This window comes from Macrotis lagotis, chromosome 4, assembly GCF_037893015.1.
Source record: "Macrotis lagotis isolate mMagLag1 chromosome 4, bilby.v1.9.chrom.fasta, whole genome shotgun sequence".
In the NCBI taxonomy this organism is placed as follows: Eukaryota; Metazoa; Chordata; class Mammalia; order Peramelemorphia; family Peramelidae; genus Macrotis; species Macrotis lagotis.
In genome coordinates this window covers 170,321,946-170,344,653 of record NC_133661.1, presented here as the reverse complement: position 1 = coordinate 170,344,653, position 22,708 = coordinate 170,321,946, and the positions used below count along the sequence as shown (strand labels likewise).

The window sequence follows — 22,708 nt, the reverse complement described above, 5'->3', positions numbered from 1 at the left end:
TATAGAATCCAATTTTTTTGTAGTATGACACAAAAAAGCAGAGGGGAAATGTCCTTTATTTAGATGAATAAAAGCAGAATTTATATGTCTATTCTGTCACCTTCTACCTGAATGACCTTGGACAAGTCATTTCCCTTTCAGGCTTTCATCTTTTTGATCTGTAAAAAAAAGGTTAAACTAGATGAACTTTAAGGTCATTTCCAACACTAAAATAAATTTTCCTATGAACTTCAGTAGCAGCAGAAACCTTTCCAAGCCTCCCTAGGGTAAAACTGCTCTCTCTGGAACTGGAAGGGAACAATTCTTTCAGTAATCACAAAGGATTAGTGGCATTTCAAGAGGGATTTAGGGCTTGGAGTTTATTATAGTTTGTCACTTTCTTTTTTTTTAAGGTTTTTGCAAGGCAAATGGGGTTAAGTGGCTTGCCCAAGGCCACACAACTAGGTAATCATTAAGTGTCTGAGACTGAATTTGAACCCAGGTACTCCTGACTCCAGGGCCGGTGCTTTATCCACTGTGCCACCTAGCCGCCCTATGTTTTGTCACTTTCAACATTTTTTTTACAGGCAAAGTTTGGAGAGGTCATTTCACTTGCCTTATCTTTGGAAAGTTGTGTTGACTGTGCTAATAAAATCACATATAGTGACATAAAAGTAGCTCTACATAGCTATTATTATTATTATTATTATTATTATTATTATTATTATTATTATTATTATACATTATAGTTGAGCCTTAGATCTTTTTAAGACTAGCTCATTGGAATCACTTAGTTCACTCCTTGAGTTTCTACCACATATTAAGAAGTACAGTAGCAAATTAGTGTGTCCAGAGAAGGATCATCAGTATGGTGACAGACCTGGAGATCATAACATACAGTTTAGATTGAAAGAATTGAAGGTATTTAGCCTGAAAAAAAAAAAAACAATCCGGTATAATGGTGGTCTTTCAGTATTTGAAAGGCTGTCATTGGAAGAGGAATTAGAGGAACTTAGATCCAGAGGGCAGAACTAGAGAATGTAACTTGTACAACTGATTTAGATTTGATGTAAGGAAAATCTTCCTAATCTATTGTGACCTCTTTCCCTTGGTAGAATGTAAATTCCTTGAAGGCAAGAAGTGTTTTTTTTTGTTTGTTTTTTTAATCCCTATAATATACTATGGTACTTGAAACATTTCTCACCTAGAATAATTCTTGGTGCATAACTGAAAATTAGATTCTACAGTTCAGGAACACAGAAAAAAGCAAAATAACATTCATTTTCATTGGAGAATGAAAGCCATGATGAGAGAAATTATCAGCAGATTGTTTGAATTGAATGAATTGAAATGAATCCCTTGAACTGAAATGAATATCTATTTGTCGGAAAAGTGGAATTGCCCCGAGAGGTAATGGTTACCCATTGAGCAGATTAAGTAGAGTCTGGGTCCAAGTTGACTTGAGGGGAGGGGGCAGTCAGTAAAGAAAAAAGAGATTGTTATTCAGGTGAACTTATTCAGATGAACTAGGCAGTTTCTGGGGTTCTTTGCATCAGAGATTCTCTGGTTGTATCCTATTGCCTCAGAAATAAACCATTTGATCATCATTGTAGATAAAATGAAAAAACAAACTCATTCAATTCAACACATTTGTTTTTACATAGGAATAAACTCTAGACCTGTGATTTCTTTGATAAAGGGAACAATAAGTGAGGAAACTCTAACAAAACAAATTAGCACTTTTTCCTGTAACAAAGTCTTAGGGAGTTTCAGTTGAAATGCTACCTCCTACATGGAGTCTCTTAGTTTCTCCTTCCTCTGCCCCAGTAATTAATTTGTATTTATTTCATATGTTTTTTTTTTCTTATCTGTCCTGTTTCCTCTCCCTAGTAGAGTATAAACTCCTTTAGGCCAGGAAATATTTAATTATTTTATTTCTAGTATTTTACAAAGTGTTGGAACATAGTAGGTGTTTAATAACTACCTCTTGAAATATTTCTCTCTTTGAACAGTGCCTTGCATTTAGTTGAACCTAAATGCAAGTAGATGTTTGTTGAAAAGAATGCCTGCAATTTTGTTTTATGAGATACCAAACCCCAGAGAAACAGATGTGATATGTGCAATATCTAACTAAAGCCAGCTAAATTAATTCCTCCTCCCTTCAGGGCCAGTGACTGGATTTTTTTTTTCTTTTGTAACCCCAGCCTAACACAATGTCTTCTACCTAGTGAGTGCTTGCTAAATGATTGCTAGATTGAAATTTAAAGAAAAAAAAGAGTGATGGAATTGAAACAGCTAAATTCCTTTTTTCCCCTTCACCACCCCCACCCCAGAATTCTCTAAATCTCAAGATAGTTTGATTCTTTTTTTTAAACAACGCATATAACATGATTTTACCTTGTATAGAAATTTGTGGATTAGGTATGAAGAACTGACAGGAGAAAAAAAATATACAAAATGTTTGAGCAGAAGACATGATGGAAGCCTGGGGGCTAATCCTGATGTTTAGTTTATTTTCTTTTTAATGGGATGTCAGTTCTTGAGAATAAACAGTTTTTCCTGGATCCAGAGATATAAGCACTTATTGAGCTAGATAAAATACAGAAAAGAAATATTATGTACTTGAGCCCATAAGTCATCATCATTGCTTTTCAGGTAAACTACCAAGGGTTTTTACTGTGCAACTCACTGGAACAACAATTGGTAAACTGAGTGCTAACTGATCATAATGAAGCAGGTCAACATGACACTCAAAATTTCATCTTAATCTGAAATGGCAAAGGAGAGGCAGACAATTGAAGAGAGAGCCGGCAGGGCTTGGGGGGGCCTGCCATTTCTGAATTGGAATTTAAAAGATCTGGGTTTCAATCCTGAATCTTCCATTTCCTGGCTGTGTGATGTTCAACAAGTGATTTAGACTGGATTCAGCTGTTTCTGTATCTATAAAAAGAGATCAAGTCTTTGTATTAATCTACTTCAGTATTGGATAGCTGTTTACAGTTATGACATACCCATTTAAACATTAATTTTTGTTGTTGGAGAGACAGGGAGCACCCAAGCTTGATTTAATGGGGGCATCAAACTCTAATAGGAACAGGGGCAATTAAACCATACAAAGGGATTCCTGTAGGAAACAAGGTGAATTTGAAAACCATATATTAACATTATCTATGTTTTCTTGTAGTTGTTTATTTTGTTAAATGTTTCCCAATTATATTTTAATCTGTGTCATTTCCTTTGACACTCAGGATACCAGCTTATATGTGACACTCCACCCTAGAGGATGATCTTTCCCTCAAATCAGATCTGTAACTTCTCTGCAATAATTCATCTTAGAGAATTGAGAAACATATAGCCAGGGACATGGATTCAAGTTTTTCAACTTTGAGACTCTCAATCTATCTTTGCATCTTCTTTCTTTCTTTTCCCACACTCCCTCCCTACCTTATCCTCTCCCTTCCTCCTTTCTTCCTTTCTTTCCTTCCTCTCTTCTTTCTTCTTTCCCTCCCTCCCTTCCTTCCTTCAGTGTCTGTCTCTGTCTCTTCTATCTCTGTCTCTGACTCTCTTTATGTCTCTCTTCTCTCTCTTAATCTGTCTTTGTATCTTTGTCTCTGTCTCTCTCTCTCTCTCTCTCTCTCTCTTTTCGAGTTACATAGTTAAAAAGCTTTGATATGTTACCTAAAAATGGATATCCATGGGTGAATTTTGACCTGATAGATTCAGATGAAGATGAACATTAGATGTTAATGAATGAAATTTCAGTCAATGAATTCACCAATCTCTTTGGGTACTTGAGCATATGAGTCTTTGAAGTGTTTTTGTTCATAGATTGTCATGGGAAATGCAAGGGGGGAATAAGCACCTACCAAGTTCCCCACATTGTGCTCAGCACTTCACAATTGTGATCTTGGCAGACCCTCACAACGCCCTGGGAGGTTGAGGTAGTTATTCAGCTCAGAGGCATCTGTGACCTAAGTGAGCAACTGAAGACTAATTTGAACTCTGATCCTCCTGACTTCAGACCCAGGTCTCTTAGCTACTATAAACCTAGCTGGTTAACACATAGTTCAGATTGGAGAAGCACAGCAAATAACAAGAGAAACAATGGGATATAATAAAGAGAATACTATAACTGGTGTCAGAAGATCTATATTCCAGTTTTACCCCACCAGTAACTAAGTATGCATCTTTAGGTTCCTATCTATAAAATATGGAAAATATTTATCTTTATTGTGGGTTCTTTATCTATAAAATATGTGTGCTACTTATCCCACAGAAACAATAACTCACAGAGTGCCACCATTCCCCTGGGTCATTGTAACAATCTCCTAATTGATTTCCCTTCTTCATTCCCCTTCCCACTCCAATGCATGCTCCACACAGCTGCCAGAGTTGTTTTTCTAAAGTGTGTATCTTACCATGTCACATCCTCATTCAGTAAATTCACTATTACCTACAGGGGTTAATAAAAATGCCCCATTTACCATTTAACATATCTAAGAATCTGACCCTACCTTGTTACAGTTATTCAGTCTTATTACTGTTGTTTCATTTCACAAACTTAATGGTCCAATCTAAATGGTATCCTTACTTATTCAAATAAAAAGTACTTATTTCACTTCTAATGGGAATGTACCCCCTCCTCACCTCTGCCTGATAATGTAACCAGCTTGACAGGAAGCCCAAGGTGTTTACTCTAAAGCTGTATATGTAGAGGGAATTATGATTCTGATTACATGTCTCACAATTTTTCTCTCCTCCCAAACTCCAACCCTCATAATAGGAGACATCAACAAAGATATTGAGTCTCCCCTCAAATACCCTAACCACTGAGTTCCTCAACCTGCTTACCCTCCCATAATTTATTCCTCCACTCACAAAGATGATTTTACCATCACTCACAAATGTACCACCTCCATACATTTAGCTATCATGTAGCTACCTTCTTTCTACTGCTTTCTCTTCCTTCAACCCCTTTCTCCAATGTTGAAGTGGCCTTATTCCTTAACCAAATTGAACCTTCTACCTGTTCAAGTGATCCTGTTTCATTCTGTCTCTAATAGATTGATCCTTCTGTCACCCCTATTCTATTCACCCTTATTTTCAGTCTCTCCCTCCTTACTTCCCCCTGCACTGCCTACAAACATGTCCATGTCTCTTCAATCTTGAAAAAACCCTTACTGGAGCTTTCCAGTCCTGCAAACTATAGTCCTATATCTCTTCTGCCCTTTGCAACCAAACTCCTCCAAAAAGTAGTCTTTAGTAGGTCACTTCTTTCTCTTCTCTCTCTCTCTCTCTCTCTCTCTCTCTCTCTCTCTCTCTCTCTCTCTCTCTCTCTCTCTCTCTCTTTCTCTCTCTCCTTAACCCCTTATAATAGAGCTTCTGATATTATTCCACCCAAACTGCTTTTTACAAGTTATCAGTGATCTTGGTTACCAAATCCAATGGCCTTTTTTAGATCCTCATTCTCCTTTGACACTACTAATCACTCTCTCTTCTTTGGTACGCTCCTCTCTCAAAGTTTTTAGGATACTACTCTCTTCTGCTTCTCTTCCTATCCACCTTATGCTCCTTCAAAGTCTGCTTTGCTTGATCCTCATCCAGACCATGTTCTCTAACCATAAGTGTCCTTTAGGCTTCTGTCTTGGCTCTCTTATCTTATCTTTCTATACTATTTCCTTTGATGATCTCATCAGTTTCCACAGGCTTCATTACCACCTCTATGCTGATGATTCTCAAATCTACCTATTCCACCTCACTCTCCTATCCATTTTCATGTCTCCAGCTGCCTTTCAGACATTTCAACCTTGATGTCAAGTAGATATCTTAACTAAATAGGTCCAGAATGAAACTCAGGATCTTCCCCTCACACCTTCCCCCTCCTTCCCTTTTACCTTCCCTAGCACTACAAAGGTCATCATTATCCTCTACTCCCTCAGTCTTTCAACCTAAGAGTTATCCATGACTTCCCAGTATCTCTCACTTCTCTGCTTTCCTCTCCCCTGAACCTGTATTCCAAGTATTGCCAAACACCTGTTGATTACATATTTACACCATCTCTTCTCTCCTTTGCCACTATAACCACTCTATTATAGGTCATCATCACTGCACATCTACTCCATTGAAATAGACTTCAGGTGAATATGCTTATTTTAAGTCTCTTCCCACACTGGTCCATCTTCAGTTCAGACGACAAATTGATTCCCTAAAGCAAGAATTCAATCCTGTCACTCTGTGGCAAGTGAAAGATGAGATGACTAAGGAAAGAGGTTTAAGCTGCTAAATATATCAATTTATTTAGTAATGAGTGCCAATTGCATAAAGAGACAGGACCAGACCTCCTCAGTTCTGGCATTGTACTTCAAATATAGGAGAAACATGTCTTACACATTATAATTTTTAAAAGTTCAATTAATTAAAAGGAAACAACTAACCAGGATAAAAAGTAGGTATTCTGATTTCTAATTGGAGAAAAGATCTAGGACTTTTTTGAGTTGGAAGAGGGAGAGTGAAAGATAATTCTCTGAAAACAGAAAAAGAGTTGTCTCACTCTCCCTGACTGTCTGTATTTAATCAAAGGAACATGGAAACAATAACTAATTGATCAGTTTGGAGTCAGTTTTCAGATATAACATATGGGTTGCTTGAGATATATAATTATGAGAAAACTCCTTGTGTCAGTCTTTGGATCTGACTGGGTTTCTGGTCAGCATAACTAAGTCCTTAGTTAAGGATCTCTAAGAAGTAAGGGGAGGTAGTACAGTTTCCAATTATATAGGACTAGTTTCAAACAAAGTAATAAGTTTTCTCACAAGTCAAATTAAACTAGACCCATAATCGAATAGAAAGTGAACTGAGCTAGATCCACAATTGAGTCACAAGATGGAGTCAATGTGGTTCACTCAATTCACCTTAACACTTGTTATTTTTAATGCCTTCAATTTTCTCAATTCCTTCAACTCCCTACTAGATAAACTTCAGTGACTCTCTATTGCCTCCAGGATCCAAATACAAAGCCGTTCCTAGCTTAGCCTCCTCCTACCTTTCCAGTCTTCTTACACCTTATTTCTCACCACAAACTCTTTGATTTAGCAACTCCAGTCTCCTTGTTTATTCCATGAACAAAACACCCCATCGCTTGACTCCAAGCATTTTCTTTGTCCCTCAAACCTGGAATGTTCTCTGTCTTTAACTTTATCTACAGGCTTCCTTGATTTCCTTATACAAAATCCAATCTTCTACTGGAAGTGTTTCCTATCCCCTCTTAATTCTAGTGCCTTCTGTGCTTTTCTTTCCAATTTATCCTATTCATAGTTTGCTTTGTGTGCATTTGGTTACACCCTTTCTCCCCCATTAGAATGTAAGCTTCTTGAGGGCAGGAACTGTCTTTTGTAACCCTCATTCTTTGTAGAACACCTGGAACTTAATAAATTTGATTGATTGATTAATGAAAGGAAAGTGTGGGAGAGAAGAGGTATTAGATAAACTATCAAACTGAATATCAATATGCCTGTGAAACCTGGATAGTCTACCCCAGCCATGCCCAGAAAATGGAATCCTTCCTTTTAAATTGTCTCAGGAAGATTCTGAAGATCAGCTGGCAAGATAAGACATCAGAGGTGGGAGGATAGGGGGTGGGAAAGTCAGAAGAAGTGATACCAGGTCATGCTGAAGGCTTCTCTTAAGAACTTTGGAATTGATTGTGCAGCATGGGAGACACTGGCACAGGACCACTCAGCATAGACCACCTCATCAGAGAGGGTGTTGTGTTATATGAGAAGAAGTAGCTCAAAGGAAACATGAGATATGTAAGTTTAGAGTGACTACCCCAAATGTTCACATGGACTACTTGTGCCCAACTTGTGATAAAGCATTCTGGGCTTATATTGTTCTGAGCAGTCCCAGCTGGACATACTGTCTCTAACATAGTGAGGTCATTTTGGTCTTCTTTGATAACAGACTAGAACAAGCCAACCAATCAACTGCACACATGTGTACACGTGTGTTTATATATGATATGTACATGTGTTGTTTTAAGGTGTACAGAGTATGAGTTTTGTATATATTCATATATTCATGCATACTATACACATATAAGTATGTGCTTATACATGAGTGTGTTTGTACATAGAGAGAAAGAGTACTCATACACTGTAAACCTTAAATTGATATAAAAATTTAGCTATTATTATGATGGTGAATGAATGAAAATACAGATTTTAACAAGAAGTACAGGGGATTACCTGCAGAAATATAGAAATTGGCAATGAGAGAATATTCTAGAAAATCTAGAACTTCCTGATTGAAGATAACTTTTTAAAGCTGCAAATTGTCAGTGATCATATTTTTAATTAGTAATATATAAAACCAGACTCCAAGTAAATTAGAAGATGGACAAAGTAGTGAGCACATTGGATTTTCTATGTGAATGTGAAACTTGGACTGGAAAGATTTATCAATCAGTTTTTCAGTCATTTTATTGATTCATGGGGGGAAGGTGGAGGGGTTGTTTCCTTGCTGATCTCTGATTGCACTCTCCCCCGCTCTAATTTGGGCTAATACATGTGAGATGTATCTTCTTACATACTTTATCACATGAATTCCCCCTTTAAGAACATGTTTTTCTTATGCCTGAGAAAAAAATGAGTAGAATCAGGAGAATAATTTATACAATAACAATTCTGTAAAAAAACAATGACTAATTGTGAAAAATACTGTCCATTAGGGTATTGAATGGAACATGTTATTTATATATACACTTACACACACACACACACACACACACACACACACACACACACACACACACACACACACACATATATATATACACCAAAGAAATTTGTTACACTTGACTATGCACATTTTTCTTTTTAATTTTTTCATTTTATTTTAAAAATTGTTTTTCAAAGACAAATTGGTTTTTACTTTTTTCTCCAATGAGGAGAGAGGGGTGAGAAGGAGATAGATTTGCCATTTTTTTTTTTTAATAGAGAGATGGAGGGTGTTACAAATGTGAAAGGCTGCGTGCACTTTCAGATGAGATTATTTTATCATTAGTTTTATTTGATTGTTTTACTTTCTTATAAGAGACCTCTCATGAAATGGGACCAATCTGTTAGTGCTTGTGCTGTAAAAGCAAAACGTGTCAATAAAATGTGTTTTAAAAAACACATATATCAGTGTAAAACTTCTGCCTTGGCTAAAGAGACTCTAAGAATTGTGGATTCAGTTTTACCTATTGCATCATCTATTTTCCACTTCTCTTTATTCAGTCAACATGTCATTCATTAAGTTAACAAGCATTTATTAAGAGTTTAATACTCTGTACCAGTAACTGCATTTATCACTAGGGATAATCAAAGAGAGGCAAGAACAATTCTTATTCTCAAGGAGCTCACATTTAAGTGGAAGAGACCAACAGACAAATAACTATGTTCATGCAAGATATATATGAAAGGCAATCAGAAATGTGAAGTCACCAACAGCTAGGAGAACCAGGGAAAGACTTCTGCAAAATAGCAAGGGAAACTAAAAGGCAGAAGAGAGAAGGGAGAGTATTCCAAGGCATGGAGACAGGTAGAACAAAGTGAGTCAATAAACTCTTATGAAATACTATCTGCAGGCACTGCTCTAAGCACTAGAATTATAAAAGGAGGAAAGAAGCTCGAGGAGCTCACAATCTATTGGGGGTGACAACATGCAAACAAAGATGTACAGATAAATTATATACAGTGCTCATTCCCTAAGTTCAGCAGTCTTTCTTTATTGCTTAGAGTTAAGGAACTAAGATCCAGGAAAGATCATGTGTCTATTATTTTTGTGTTTTTGTAATATGGAGCTGTAATATGGAGTTGTAATGTGGAGTTTCAAAACCTGAAACTAGCAAAACTCTTGGAGCAGATTCAAACAAACCAGATTAAAATGTAATTGGGGAGTGTTTAACAAAATAAATAAAATATAATTTAATACAATACAAATGTTAATTTGTAGTTGTCCAAGTCAATATGCCTCCCACAGGGATCCATTTCTATTTGAGTTTTACACCATTGCTATGCTGTATGTATGTATGTATGTATGTATATGTGTATATACATATAGTAGTTATAGAAATATTTCTATATATAAATATAGGTATAAATTTATGAAATTAATTTTCATATATTTATATATTTAATATTACCCCTCCAAAAACATGAGAGACAGACTTTTAGAGAGGAAAAGTACTAGACTTGAATGTAGAAAAAAACAGATTCAAATCCCAGCTCTGATGTGTATGAGCTGTGTGGCTATGGACAAAATATTTAACTTCTGTCTCTGAGTTTCCACATCTATAAAATATGGGAAATGAGATTTTTCCTGCCTAGCTCACAAGAATGTCATAAAGAAAGTACTTTGTAAATCTTCAAGTACTCCATTAATGTGAGTTATTATTGTTGCTCACCCTTTGAAAATCACCTTGTTCAGTAGCTAATGAAATGACAAGTGGTTTAAGAAATTGGCTCAGATTTCTCTCTGAGTGTATGTACCTCTCATGTATGTATACCTTTTGCAAATTTTCTTGCCATTCTCTCAGGAATTAGTAGTCTACCTAGAGTTTTTTTCCCCCTCTCTCCCACATCTGTTCCACCTTTTGTCCAATGATAGATACTTCACAGCAATGTTTTGAGCTCCCTTATAGGCAGCGAATGGCTTGGTGGATAAAGCACTAGGTCTAGAGTCAGGAAGACCTGAATTCAAATATGATCTCAGATGCTTGCTTGCTAGCTGTGTGATCTGGGTAAGTCATTTAACCTCTGTTTGCCTCAGCCCATCCAAGAAAGAAATAGCAAACCTCTCCAGTGTCTTTGTCAGGAAAATTCCATTGGAGAGTATGTGTCCACTGGGGTCACAAAGAGTTGGACAAAATTGAATAACAACATCAATCAGAATTTCTACTACAGCAGAAATTTAAGCATCCTCCAATTTCTTGCCAACCCTTACAACTCAAAACAAATTGCCAGTTATATTTATGAGAAATTCCTTTTTCAAAAGGACCAGACATGTTTCCCAGGCTCCCAGATGCTTATTAACTGGCACTTGCTAGTCCAAGTAACCTCAACTGTACCTCTTTAAATGTCATTTAATTGAGCAGCTTTGGCAACTGCATCAGTTATGGGGTTAAGAGAAAACAACATGACAGATTATATTCTGTTTTCTGCTTGTGAAGAACTAAATAAAGTCATTTTGAAACATTTAAAGAAGTATATTGACTACACGGCTTTTTTCTGAGATGCCACTTAAATTTAACCCTCTTTGAAACACTTTGCATGTTTCTGCTAATGAGAGCCAGTCTGGTATATGAGATAGGGTTCTGGACTTGGAAACCTTCAATTGAATCTTTTATCTGACTCTAACTTCCTTATTGACCCTGGATAAGTCACTTAACCTCTATAAGTCTCAGTTTCCTCTTCTGTAAAGTGATTATAATAGTAACATTTATCTATCTCTCAAGGGCTATTGTCATGCTATTTTGAGGCAATGTATATAAGATGTTACATAAATGTAATCAACAGTAGATGTAATTTTATTATTTAGTCTAGAGTGCCCAAATACCTTGGGCCAACTTTAGGTTTGAGGGAAAATATCCTAACCCTATATCTCATTAAGCTCAGGTTCAAGTTACAAATGGAGTATTCAGATTCTACAAACTACCTCATCACTTGCAGGGCATTTAAAGCACCCTCAGTTCAGGCTGCTGCTCCAGTTTCCCTCCAGTCCTTGAAGTCTAAGCAGTACATTTCACCTGAAAATCAGTGTGTCTGGTCTTTACACAGAGGTACTACAATGATGTAATTTGGCACTTTCCACTGGAGGCTAGAAGAATACAATTCCAGCTACATCTCAGAGTGGAATTTCAGGTTTACTTGACAGTTACAGGCATCCCCTTGAAAAATGAAAGTGAATTGTGAAATTTGGATCCCCATACTTACTAGACTGCAGACTTTCAACCTCCTCCAGAGTCAAGAGAGTGCTCAACATTGATGAAAATAAAGTGAACTCTTTTATACCAGCCTCTCCAGTACAGCCAAATACTAAAAAGAGCAGAAATTTCACCTTAGTGTCTAGACCAAAAGATTCATGTCAGTTAAGTCTGTATACAGTTGAATGAATCTGTGTGTAATAGAGCCTCCCTCTCATAAAACAAGTTTGATTTGACATATATTTAAACCCCAGTGAATGATATTTAGGCAGTTCCTAACAAATTTCTTCTCTCTGATCTCTATCATCATTTTGTAGTTTTTTCCCCCTATTTCTGAAGCTTCTTTTCTCTTGCTTAGGACCTGAGATCCCCAGAAGACCAAGGCTGTGGGGAGAAAAGTGGACAAGTGGAAAAGAGACTCCCAGTTAGTCTCATCATGTGACTATCTACCCTAAGTGTGCTCTTACTAAGCTTTCTTAGCCCCTAGGGCCTAGATATGCTAAGAGTCTCTCTGGGGTCACATCATTAAAGAGAGAGAGAGAGAGAGAGAGAGAGAGGCGTAGCTTTCATAACTATAGTTAGGGGGACATTTTTAACCAAACAAAAACTAAAAGATAAAATAAAAAATTTCAGGTTCACAAAATGGATGATCTTATGATCTAACTAAGTCATTTTCATGTGAATGAGATCAATGTAGCTAAAATAAGAGGTGTCAAAGTTAAAGAAATATAAATATATAAATATATGTTTGTATGTACATATGTATATAGATAAAGAGCTATTTCCTAATATATGTGATTAAAGAAAAAGAGGTCAATAGTTTTCAAAGAAGAAACGCAAACTGTCAACAGCCAAATGAGACAAAAATGTTCAAATTACAAAAATAAGGGCAAACTAATACAAGTTTGATGTTTCATCATTCCTTTCAAATTGATAAAGATACTATATGAAAGTCATAACAATGAGTACTGGTGGGGGGAATGTGGGAAGACAAATGTACAAGTTCAATGTTGATGGAGCTTTGAATTGATTCTATAATTTTTTAGAAAAAATGGAATTGTCAGGAAAAGCTACTTATACTCTTCAATATATAAATCTCACTTCAGTATATAGATAGATAGATAGATAGATAGATAGATAGATAGATAGATATTCCTAAGATAGAAAAAGTTCTTAATACTCAAATTTTTGAAGCAGTGCTTTGCTTTGTTTGGGAGCAAAAAAAGAAAAAAGAAAAATCCCTGGAAATTAATTAGACATTTTGACTTTGGGCATAGCTGAACAAATTGTAGCATATGAATGTATTATTTCACTTTAAGAAATAGCAAATATGAAGTATTAAGAAAAACTTTGAGAATTGATATATATATATATGTATATATATATATATATATATATATATATATATATATACAGTAAAATAAGCAGAACAATCTACATGCCTGGGAAACTAGAACTAAAAGGAACTAAACATAGATTAATTGTGACAATTCATCTTAATTCTAAAGATTAGGTCATAAAACCCACTTTCTTCCTCTTGGCAAAAGATGTGAGACAGGAATGTGGAATGGTGGATATGCTGTCAGATGCAGTTGGTTCTGAAAAACTGCCTTGTGTTTTTAGGAGGGGAGAATTTAGTTGGGGTAGCAATCTGACAGGAAATGAGTAAGATATAGTACTTAACAAGCATTAATAAGATTTTAATTATAAAGGAAAAAATGTCTCTAATAGTATCAGATTAAGTTGAAAGAAAGTGTAATCTTTTTTAAAATTACATAAATATTTTATTGGTTTTTCCAACTACATACAATGGTAGTTTCTACTATCATTTTTTTTGAAGGGTTTTGAGTTTTACAGTTTTTCCCCCCCTCCCTCTTTTCTCTCCCCACTCCCAGAAAATCTAATCTTTATAATGTACCTCTTAGGTAGTAAGAGTTAACTTGATGTTAAATAGACTTTATTGATGCATTAGAATTTACTATCTACATGACTTTAAACACACCAAAATTACTATGGGATTATGCAACTTGCTATTTTATAGATTTTGTCATGTCCAACTCTTCATGACTCCATTTGGAATTTTTTTGGCAAAGACACTGGAATGGCTTGCCATTTTCTTTTCCAATTCATTTTACAAATGAGGAAAGTGAGCAAACAAGGTTAAGTGACTTGCCCAGGGTCATACAACTAGTCCCTGTCTGAGGCAGATTTGAATTCAGGAAGATGAGTCTTCCTAACTCTAATCCCATTGCTCAATCCACTGTGCCACTCAAAGGAAGTACTCATCACCTATTCAATATAAATTGATTCAAGTCAACATTAAGTGACCACAGTACTGTTTTAAGTAACTGCTAGAATATATAAAAGTTAAGATGCAGTCCCTGCCTTCTTAGAGCTTAAGCACATTATTACTATTTTGAAGAAAGGGTATGAAATAATTTTAATTAACCATGGTATTATAACTATGGTTTTTCAATTTCTTTATATTCTTTAACATTTGCAGGATACAGAGGGAATCAGTCCAGGTCATTATATCTCTCATGTGCTTTATTTTGCGGTAAATACTACCTAGGAAAAAATGTTTTTCTGATCCTTTATATTGCTTTTCTGAGCACATAATAGAAGCAGATGCCTCTCTTATGAATAAAGTCCAACCTTGTACAAATTAATCAAAAAGACATTTCCAGTTCAAATCATAAAAAGTCACTCATTGGTCAGAGAATTGTGGGGTGGAGGGAAGGAGGGTTTAGATCCAGAAAATATTACATTTCCCCAGTCCTTGGACCAAATATATCTCATGAAATATCATGCTCAGTTCTTCTGCAATAGAAAGTCACTTTGGAAAGGAGCATAAAAGTAACACTATATCATGTGCATTTTGTACACTTTATAGTGTTTTGGTAATAAAAAATATGGAAAAGCTTTGTCACAGAGTGAGAGTGACAAATGATTACAGATAAATTTCTTCTTATGTCTCAGGTGGGGATGGCAGGTGGAGAATAGGTTACGCCAGTCACACATCCTATTAAATTATACACTGTCTCCATTTAAAAAATAAGATCAGAAATTGCCCTGGTTTTCCCCTTTTCCCCAAAGTTATCCCTCAGAGCACATATAAATACAATGTTGTGGCTGGTAACTAGCAATGAACAGGTAGTCATTGCTATATGGAGGTCACTGGAAGAACCTTGAATCTTTCAGCAATACAACAGTAGTGACTAAGGGATGGATGAGCATTATTTAACTGTCCTGTTCAAGCCAAAGATACAGATGTGAAAGGGAAGAGGGCTTACTTACTTTTTTATGTTTGTTCATATACATACATACATATATATATATATATATATATACATATATATATATATATATATATAGAGAGAGAGAGAGAGAGAGAGAGAGAGAGAGACAGAGAGACAGAGAGAGAGAGAGGAGATAGATAACAAAGGAATGGTTTGCATAATTCAAAGTGAATGGGGATATGTTTTGGCCCTAGGACAAGGACCATCTCTTGTCTCTGGAACAGGGCCCACCATCAGTTCTCATTAATGTGTAGTATGAGTGTTCCTGGACTGAAACCCCCAACTTCTTGTAATTATCACATGTTTCTCTTGAGGTCTGTTTTTCACACAACACATTCCAGACCATTCCCTCTCCCAGTTCAATTATACTAATGATCAAACCATCTTCTGCATCACAGCTGCCTCCCATTGTCTCCCGAATCCCAACAACTGCTTTTGTTCCAGATGAAAAATTCCTAGTTACATATTTTGTGTAAAATGTGATCAAGTGGCACTTTCCAAACAGAAATGTTCCTAGTCTGAACCAGGGCCAGACTGGACTCTTTAACAAAATCACTAATTTTTTCTACCATGGAAGAACTATGGATCTCATATGTATTCAAGAGTATCTATTGTGAGTTTTTTGACTTGGTGTCTTTTGATGTCACACATGCCTGCCTCCAACCTGGAGCTGTCACAGTTCATAGAATCAGAAAAAAAAGTATCATAAGTTCCTCCTCTTCTCTGGGTGGACAGAATTCCTTGCTTGTGACAGCTAAACTTCAAGAGCATCCCTACACATTCATTATTAGATTATGAACTTCTTGAGGGTTGGGATGATTAGTACAATGAGTATAATAGTAGGTATTTCATCAATATTTATTGACAGTTACCCAATTTAACAATCAACAAACAGCACCATTTCAAAGTCCTGCTTCTTATAACATGAGATAGTTCTATTAGGTGAACACTTATAAAAGTTGAGTTAGAAAGTTAGAAGAAGGGGTGGAGCCAAGATGGCGACAAGAAGGGATCAAGTCTTAGGAGCTCTCTGATAAAATTCATCAGCTAAGGACTCTCACTAAACTTTCAAGAGACAGAACCCACAAAAGGACGCAGTGAGGCAATTCTCCTATTCAAGGTAACCGGGAAAAGAGCAGAAAGGCTCTGCTCCCTGGGATTGGAGAGGCAGCCCGCCAGAGGGGTGGCCCGCCAGAGCCAAAGAACCTCAGCCTCCCGGAGGCAGCCCCAGGGCGCTGGGAGTCACAGCTCACAGCAGCGGGGGAGTCTCCTGAGCTGCACCCCGAGGAGCACTGGGCACAAAGTGGGGGAACAGCTGGGGACCTCTGCCAGAGCGAGCATGTGGAGCCCAGCCCTCAGGGCATATAGCAAGCAGCATCTTCTTTCCCCAGCCCTGATCCAGGAAACAGAAGCAGGTGGAGCTGGTAAGCAGGAGCCCCCAGGGCATGAGCCCATTGAGCTCTGTCCTACCTAGCTCTGTCCTCTGCCCCTGAAACAGGACTCTGGGGCTCTGACCACATTCAGATCTTGATTGCAGTCTAGGCCCCCCCCATAGAACAGCAGCCCCCCCCACCTCAGCCCCTTGGCAGGGGGGGGGGCACTTATGGTCATTCACAGAACAGGAGGGAGGATAGAGCCGCACACACTGAGACCCTTGTAGGAGTGTCCCAAAAGCACAAGAAACACCCCAAACCAGGCCCAGGCTGGGAAAATGAACAAGCAGAGAAACAAAAAGAAGACTATTGAGAAATATTTTGCAAATGAGCCCAAGAAGGACCAAAATACTCAGTCTGAAGATGAGGAAGCACAAGCTCCTGCATCTAAAGACTCCAAGAAAAACAGAAATTGGGCTCAGGCTATGATAGAGCTCAAAAAAGACTTTGAAAATCAAATGAGGGAGTTGGAAGAAAAACTGGGAAAAGAAAGGAGAGAGATGCAGGAAAAACATGAAAATGAAGTCAGCAGCTTAGTCAAGGAAATCCAAAAAAATGCTGAAGAAAATAGCATGCTAAAAACCAGCTTAGGTCAAATGGATAAAACAGTTCAAAAAGTTATTGAGGAGAAGAATGCTTTAAAAATCAAAATTGGCCAGATGGAAAAAGAGATAAGAAAACTCTCTGAGGAGAACAAGTCCTTCAGACAAAGAATAGAATTCAGGGAGATTGATGAAATTACCAGAAATCAGGAATCAATACTTCAAAACCAAAAAAATGAAAAATTAGAAGAAAATGTGAAATATCTCATTGAAAAAACAACTGATATGGAAAACAGACTTAAGAAAGATAATTTAAAAATTATTGGAATACCTGAAAGTCATGATCAGGAAAAGAGCCTTGACATCATTTTCAAAGAATTACTACAGGAAAATTGCCCTGATATTCTAGAAGCAGAGGGCAAAATAGAAATGGAGAGAATCCACCAATCCCCTAGAGAAAGAGATCCCAAAAAACCAACGCCTAGGAATATTATAGCCAAGTTCCAGAATTCCCAAGTCAAAGAGAAAATATTACAAGCAGCCAGAAGGACACAGTTCAAATATCGTGGAGCTGCAGTCAGGATCACACAGGACTTAGCAGCAGCTACATTGGAAGCTCGTAGGGCTTGGAATACAATATACTGGAAGGCAAGAGAGCTTAGAATGCAGCCAAGAATGAACTACCCAGCAAGGCTGAATGTCCTCTTCCAGGGAAAAAGATGGACTTTCAATGAACCAGGGCAATTTCAAATAATCCTTTTGGAATGGCCAGAGCTGAACAAAAGGTTTGATCTTCAGATATAGGACTCAGGTGAAGCATGGAGATTGGAGGAGAGGGGGGAAATATGAGGGACTTAATGATGATGAACTGCATGTATAGAAAAATGATACTGATAATATTCATATGAACCATCTCAGTTAATAGAGCAGGTAGAGGGAGCTTTTATAGTTGAAGCACAAGAGAAAGCTGAATTCGAAGGTAAAATATGGTGTAAAAATGGAGTCAATAGGAAAAAAATGGAAATGGCATGGGAGAAAGAAAAAGGAGAAGGGGAATAGTCCAAGATATTTCACGTAATAAGATTTTTTTTTATTACAATGAGCTATTGCAATGCTATGGAAGGGGGGAGGCAAGGGGGAATGAGGGAACCTTTGCTCTCATCAGAGATGGCTAGGAGAGGAAACAGCAAATATACTCAATGGGGTATAGACATCTGGAGTAAGAAGGAGTGGGGAGCAGGGGGAAGAGGTGGGGATGTGAATAAAGGAGGAGAGGATGGACCATGGGGGGAGAGTGGCCAGATATAACACATTTTCTTTCTTACTTCTTGCAAGGGGCTGGGAATGGAAGGCCTGCCCAGGACCACAAGGCCAGGTGGATTCTGGGCCTAAGGGGTGGTATGGGGTCTCAGGGCTTCTTGGCCCCAGGACCAGGGATCTGTCTGCTGTGTCACCCAGCGACCCTACAGCAGAGTCATAGTGAAAGGAGAGAGAAAATAGAGTACATGGTAGTGGAGAAATAAGAAAGGAGGGAGTTGCGATCAGCAATGGCAACTGTGGAAAAATATGGAAATAACTTTTGTGATGGACTTATCATAAAGAATGAGATCCACCCATGACAGAGTTGTTGGTGTTGGAACAAAGATTCAAGCACATTTTTTGTTATGATTATTTGGGGGAGGGTGCAGGGCAAGTAGGGCTAGATGGCCTGCCTGGGGCCACATAGTGGGGTGATCTTTGGGTGTCTGGGGCCAGATTTGGACCCAGGTGCTCCTGGCTCAAGGGCCAATGCTCTGTCTGTCACCCAACCACCCCTACTATTATTACTATTTTATTTTATTTTGGGTCTTTTCTTTATTTCTTTTTTTTTTTTTTTTTTGGTTTTTGCAGGGCAGTGGGGATCGGGTGGCTTGCATGTCACACGGCTGGGTGATTGTTGGGTTTACGAGGCTGGATATGGACTTGGGTGCTCATGGCTCCAGGGCTGGTGCTTTGTCCATTGCTCCACCTGGCCATACCTACAATTATTACTATTATTATTTTTTATTTTAATTTTTTTCTCTCCCCTTTACTTTTTTTGCCCAAACAAGTCTATCTATATTCATGGGGGAGGAGGGGTATTTTGTTTACTTGTAAACAAGAATATTCTATTAATGTAAAAAAAAACATTTGTACAAAATGAGAATAAATAAATTTAAAAGAAAAAAAGAAAGTTAGAAGAAGTTTTGATTTGAATACCATTTCAATGTGTTCATTCTTTATTAAAAGTTTACTGCAAGGTAGAGACATTATGGTATAGTTGATAAAGTGCTTGGCTTGGAATCAGTAATACCTAGGTTCAAATCCTATCTCTTTTAGGTGGCACAGAGGGTAGAGTGTCCGGGGTCTGGAGTCAGGAAAACTCATCTTTGTGAGTTCAAATCCAGTTTCAGATACTCACCAGTTGTGTGACTCTGGGCAAGTCACTTAACCCTGTTTGCCTCAGGTCTTCATCTGTAAAATGAGCTGGAGGAGGAAATAGCAACCACTTCAATATGTTTGCTAAGAACACCCTAGAGAGGATTATGGTGAATTGAACACCACTGAAAATGACTGAACAACAATATAAACTCTGCGACCCTGAACAAATCATTTAATTTTTATGTGCCTGAAGCAGCCCCTTAAGAGATATCAAGTCCTTTAGCATCTCTGGCCTCAGTTTCTTTCAACTTCAAGAATAAAGGACTGTTCTCCTGGGAATCCATAGGATATCATACTCTTACATGAAGGTGCTCTGTCCAAAGGAATGTACATTTTGATTGCTGAAACTTTACAAGATATTTTGGGGTTTAAGGGCTGGAATTTCTTTTTTTTAAGATCCATACTTTAAACCCAAATCACTCTGGTTCTCATTGATTGGTCAACGCTAGTTACCAGATCAAGTACCACTTGTTCATTGTTTGGTCTTGATGGGCTCAGAGTGGATGTAAATAGAAATTATTTTTGTTTTGGCTAGAAACCCTAAGGGTCTTCCCCATCCAGATTGAATTTTTTTTTACTAGGTAAAAGAAACCACTCTTAATCCCATTTCTTACCCAGTCTTATTCACTAAACTGGCATTGACTCAGTGAAACTGAGAACTATCAAAACCTTAGCTTAAAAAGACCAAGGGTCATCTCCTGTTATCCTGATCTATATCTTACCACTGGACTCCAGAGGAGAGAGAGTGAAACTGGTGACTTTGCACAGACCTCCCTCACTTAAATTAATTTCACTTGTATGCCATGGTATCACCTCTCTGCTATCATGGTCCTTTTTTGAGAATGAAGGACAAACAACAACAGCAACATCTGGGGGTTAGACTAGGTGATCTTTAAAAAGTCCTTTCCAGTTTTAAATCCATGATATTACGATCCTAAAAAGTGTCGTAATTCATATTAATGATGAGTTCATCCATCCCAGGACTTCTCCCCACACAACTAGAATGACAAAGCCTTCCTGTACTTGCATTTTATTGTAGAGAGAATAATATGCTGAGAAGAGATGGGAGATATTGTTCACAAAATATAGAGTATTAGAAAAAATGTCATTTTGAACTGATATCACAATTGACCCCAAAGGAATAACTATGAGCTCAGAATGGGAGAAGAGGCTACTTCCTAACACTATGCTAAGAGATCACTCTCCAAATGTGAAGCCTTGATGTAGAACTGGTCAAGGAGAGAAAAATGAAATTTACAGATTACAGAAACTATAACATATGGAGAGAAGTAGAAAATTTCTCTGACATCAAGATACTGCCCATATACCATTATTGGCTCTCATAAGAGGTATGTGAGACAAATACAAATTCAACTGCAAGCAGTACTTCTATTTTCCAGATTATTGAAGATTTAAGAAGGGTAAAGACATCTGGTTACCCAGAAAACAAGAATAGGTTTCCACCTCAAAGGAAATTAAACTCTAAGGCTTTCTGTACCATAACTACTCATGATTTAAACCAATCAATCCACCAGTCAAAGACTAGAAGTTTTCATATTTAGCAAAATAACCATAGCATCACTTTTTGTGGTATCAAAGAATAAGAAACAAAGCAGGTACCCATTAGTTGGGGGAGTGACTGAACAAGTTGGGTATATAAATGTAATGGAATATTATTGCATGTTAAAATGATGAATTAAAGGAATTCTGAAAAGCATGGAGAAATTTGAATGAATCAGTGTTAAAAGAATTAAGTAGAATTAAGTAGATGAAGAATAAATAAATAAATGGTAGAACAAAGAATAAGAAAAAGTAAAGACCAATATAACATAAAGTAAAATTATGTATATTATATATATATATATATATATATATATATATATAATACACACACATCTATATATTATGAGGAATTGTAATGATCAGTCTTGGTCAAGGAACTGATAATGAAATATACTAAACTTCTTTCAACAGAGAGAGAGGACCAAAGGTCCAGAACATTGTGTACACTTCGAGTAAGGACCCTGTCCAGGCAGATTTTACTTTACTGATTTTCTTTGTTAAAAGAGAAAGCTCAGTATTGGGGGTTGGGGTGGTTCAGATGTGAAAATGACTGCAATGGAGAAGTAAAAGTAGCATCTATAAGATATTTTAAAAATTCAATCAAGAAATATTTACTGAATTCTTGCTAAATTGAAATAAGTAATAGCATGGCATAGTGAAAGGGGTTCAAATTCAATTTTGAAGTCAATTCCTAAGTCCTGAGTTTAAGATCCAGCTCTAAGATTGTAAACTTTACTGTGTGACCTTTGAAAATCTCTTAAATATCTTATGCTTCAAGTTCCACCTCTGCAAAATGAGTATACTTCATATTAACTTTTTAGGAATCCTATGAGGAAATTGTCCTGAAAGATGCAAGAATCACAGAAAATGATGGGCAGATCTGGTTTCAAGTTCTGGCTGTCATGTAGTGGAAAACTGACCATGGGTAAAGTGTTTTAGCCTCTGAGTCTAGGCTCTAGGCCAGAGGTGTCAAATCTGTGGTTTGACAGCCCATACTATTGGTATGCAGTCAATACCACTCCTAAGGATAACTTCATCTAGATTAAGATGTGTTTGGGAAATATTTAGCAAAGTAAATAAAAATTACAATAGAGATAATATTATATTTTAAAACTCAGTCAATATGAAACCTATGGGGATACTTCTATAGGGGCTAGTGGCCCTACTTCCTTTAAGATTTGATACTATTGCTCCCTAGACATCACTCTAAATCAAGAATTGGAAAACTTACATTAGTTAAGGAAATTTCACCATCTGACAGTTCCCTATAACAATGAAATGACAAGTCCAGTCTCTATCCCTCTTGTCATCATCATCATGCTTACTTTAAAGTACTCCTCCAGTGCCCATTGTGAGATGGAGATGGACGTAAATTTCCAAAAGGTATACCAAGAGAGCACAATGTCTCTAGCCAGGACCTAGGAAGTTGGAAAATGTGGAGGTACAACCTTAGTGAAGGACTCTATCATC

At 37.1% G+C, this 22,708-nt stretch overlaps 1 long non-coding RNA gene across 1 annotated transcript in view; it reads right to left on the bottom strand.

The window, feature by feature from the left end:
• Positions 1–2,459: 2,459 nt before the first annotated feature.
• Positions 2,460–22,708, bottom strand: part of LOC141520079 (uncharacterized) — a 36,664-nt gene continuing 16,415 nt past the window's right edge. The window contains exons 2-3 of the long non-coding RNA XR_012477538.1: positions 11,952–12,053; positions 2,460–2,919 (exon numbers count right to left, since the gene is read on the bottom strand). This is a non-coding gene — a long non-coding RNA (uncharacterized LOC141520079). The remainder of the gene's footprint in view (positions 2,920–11,951; positions 12,054–22,708) is intronic.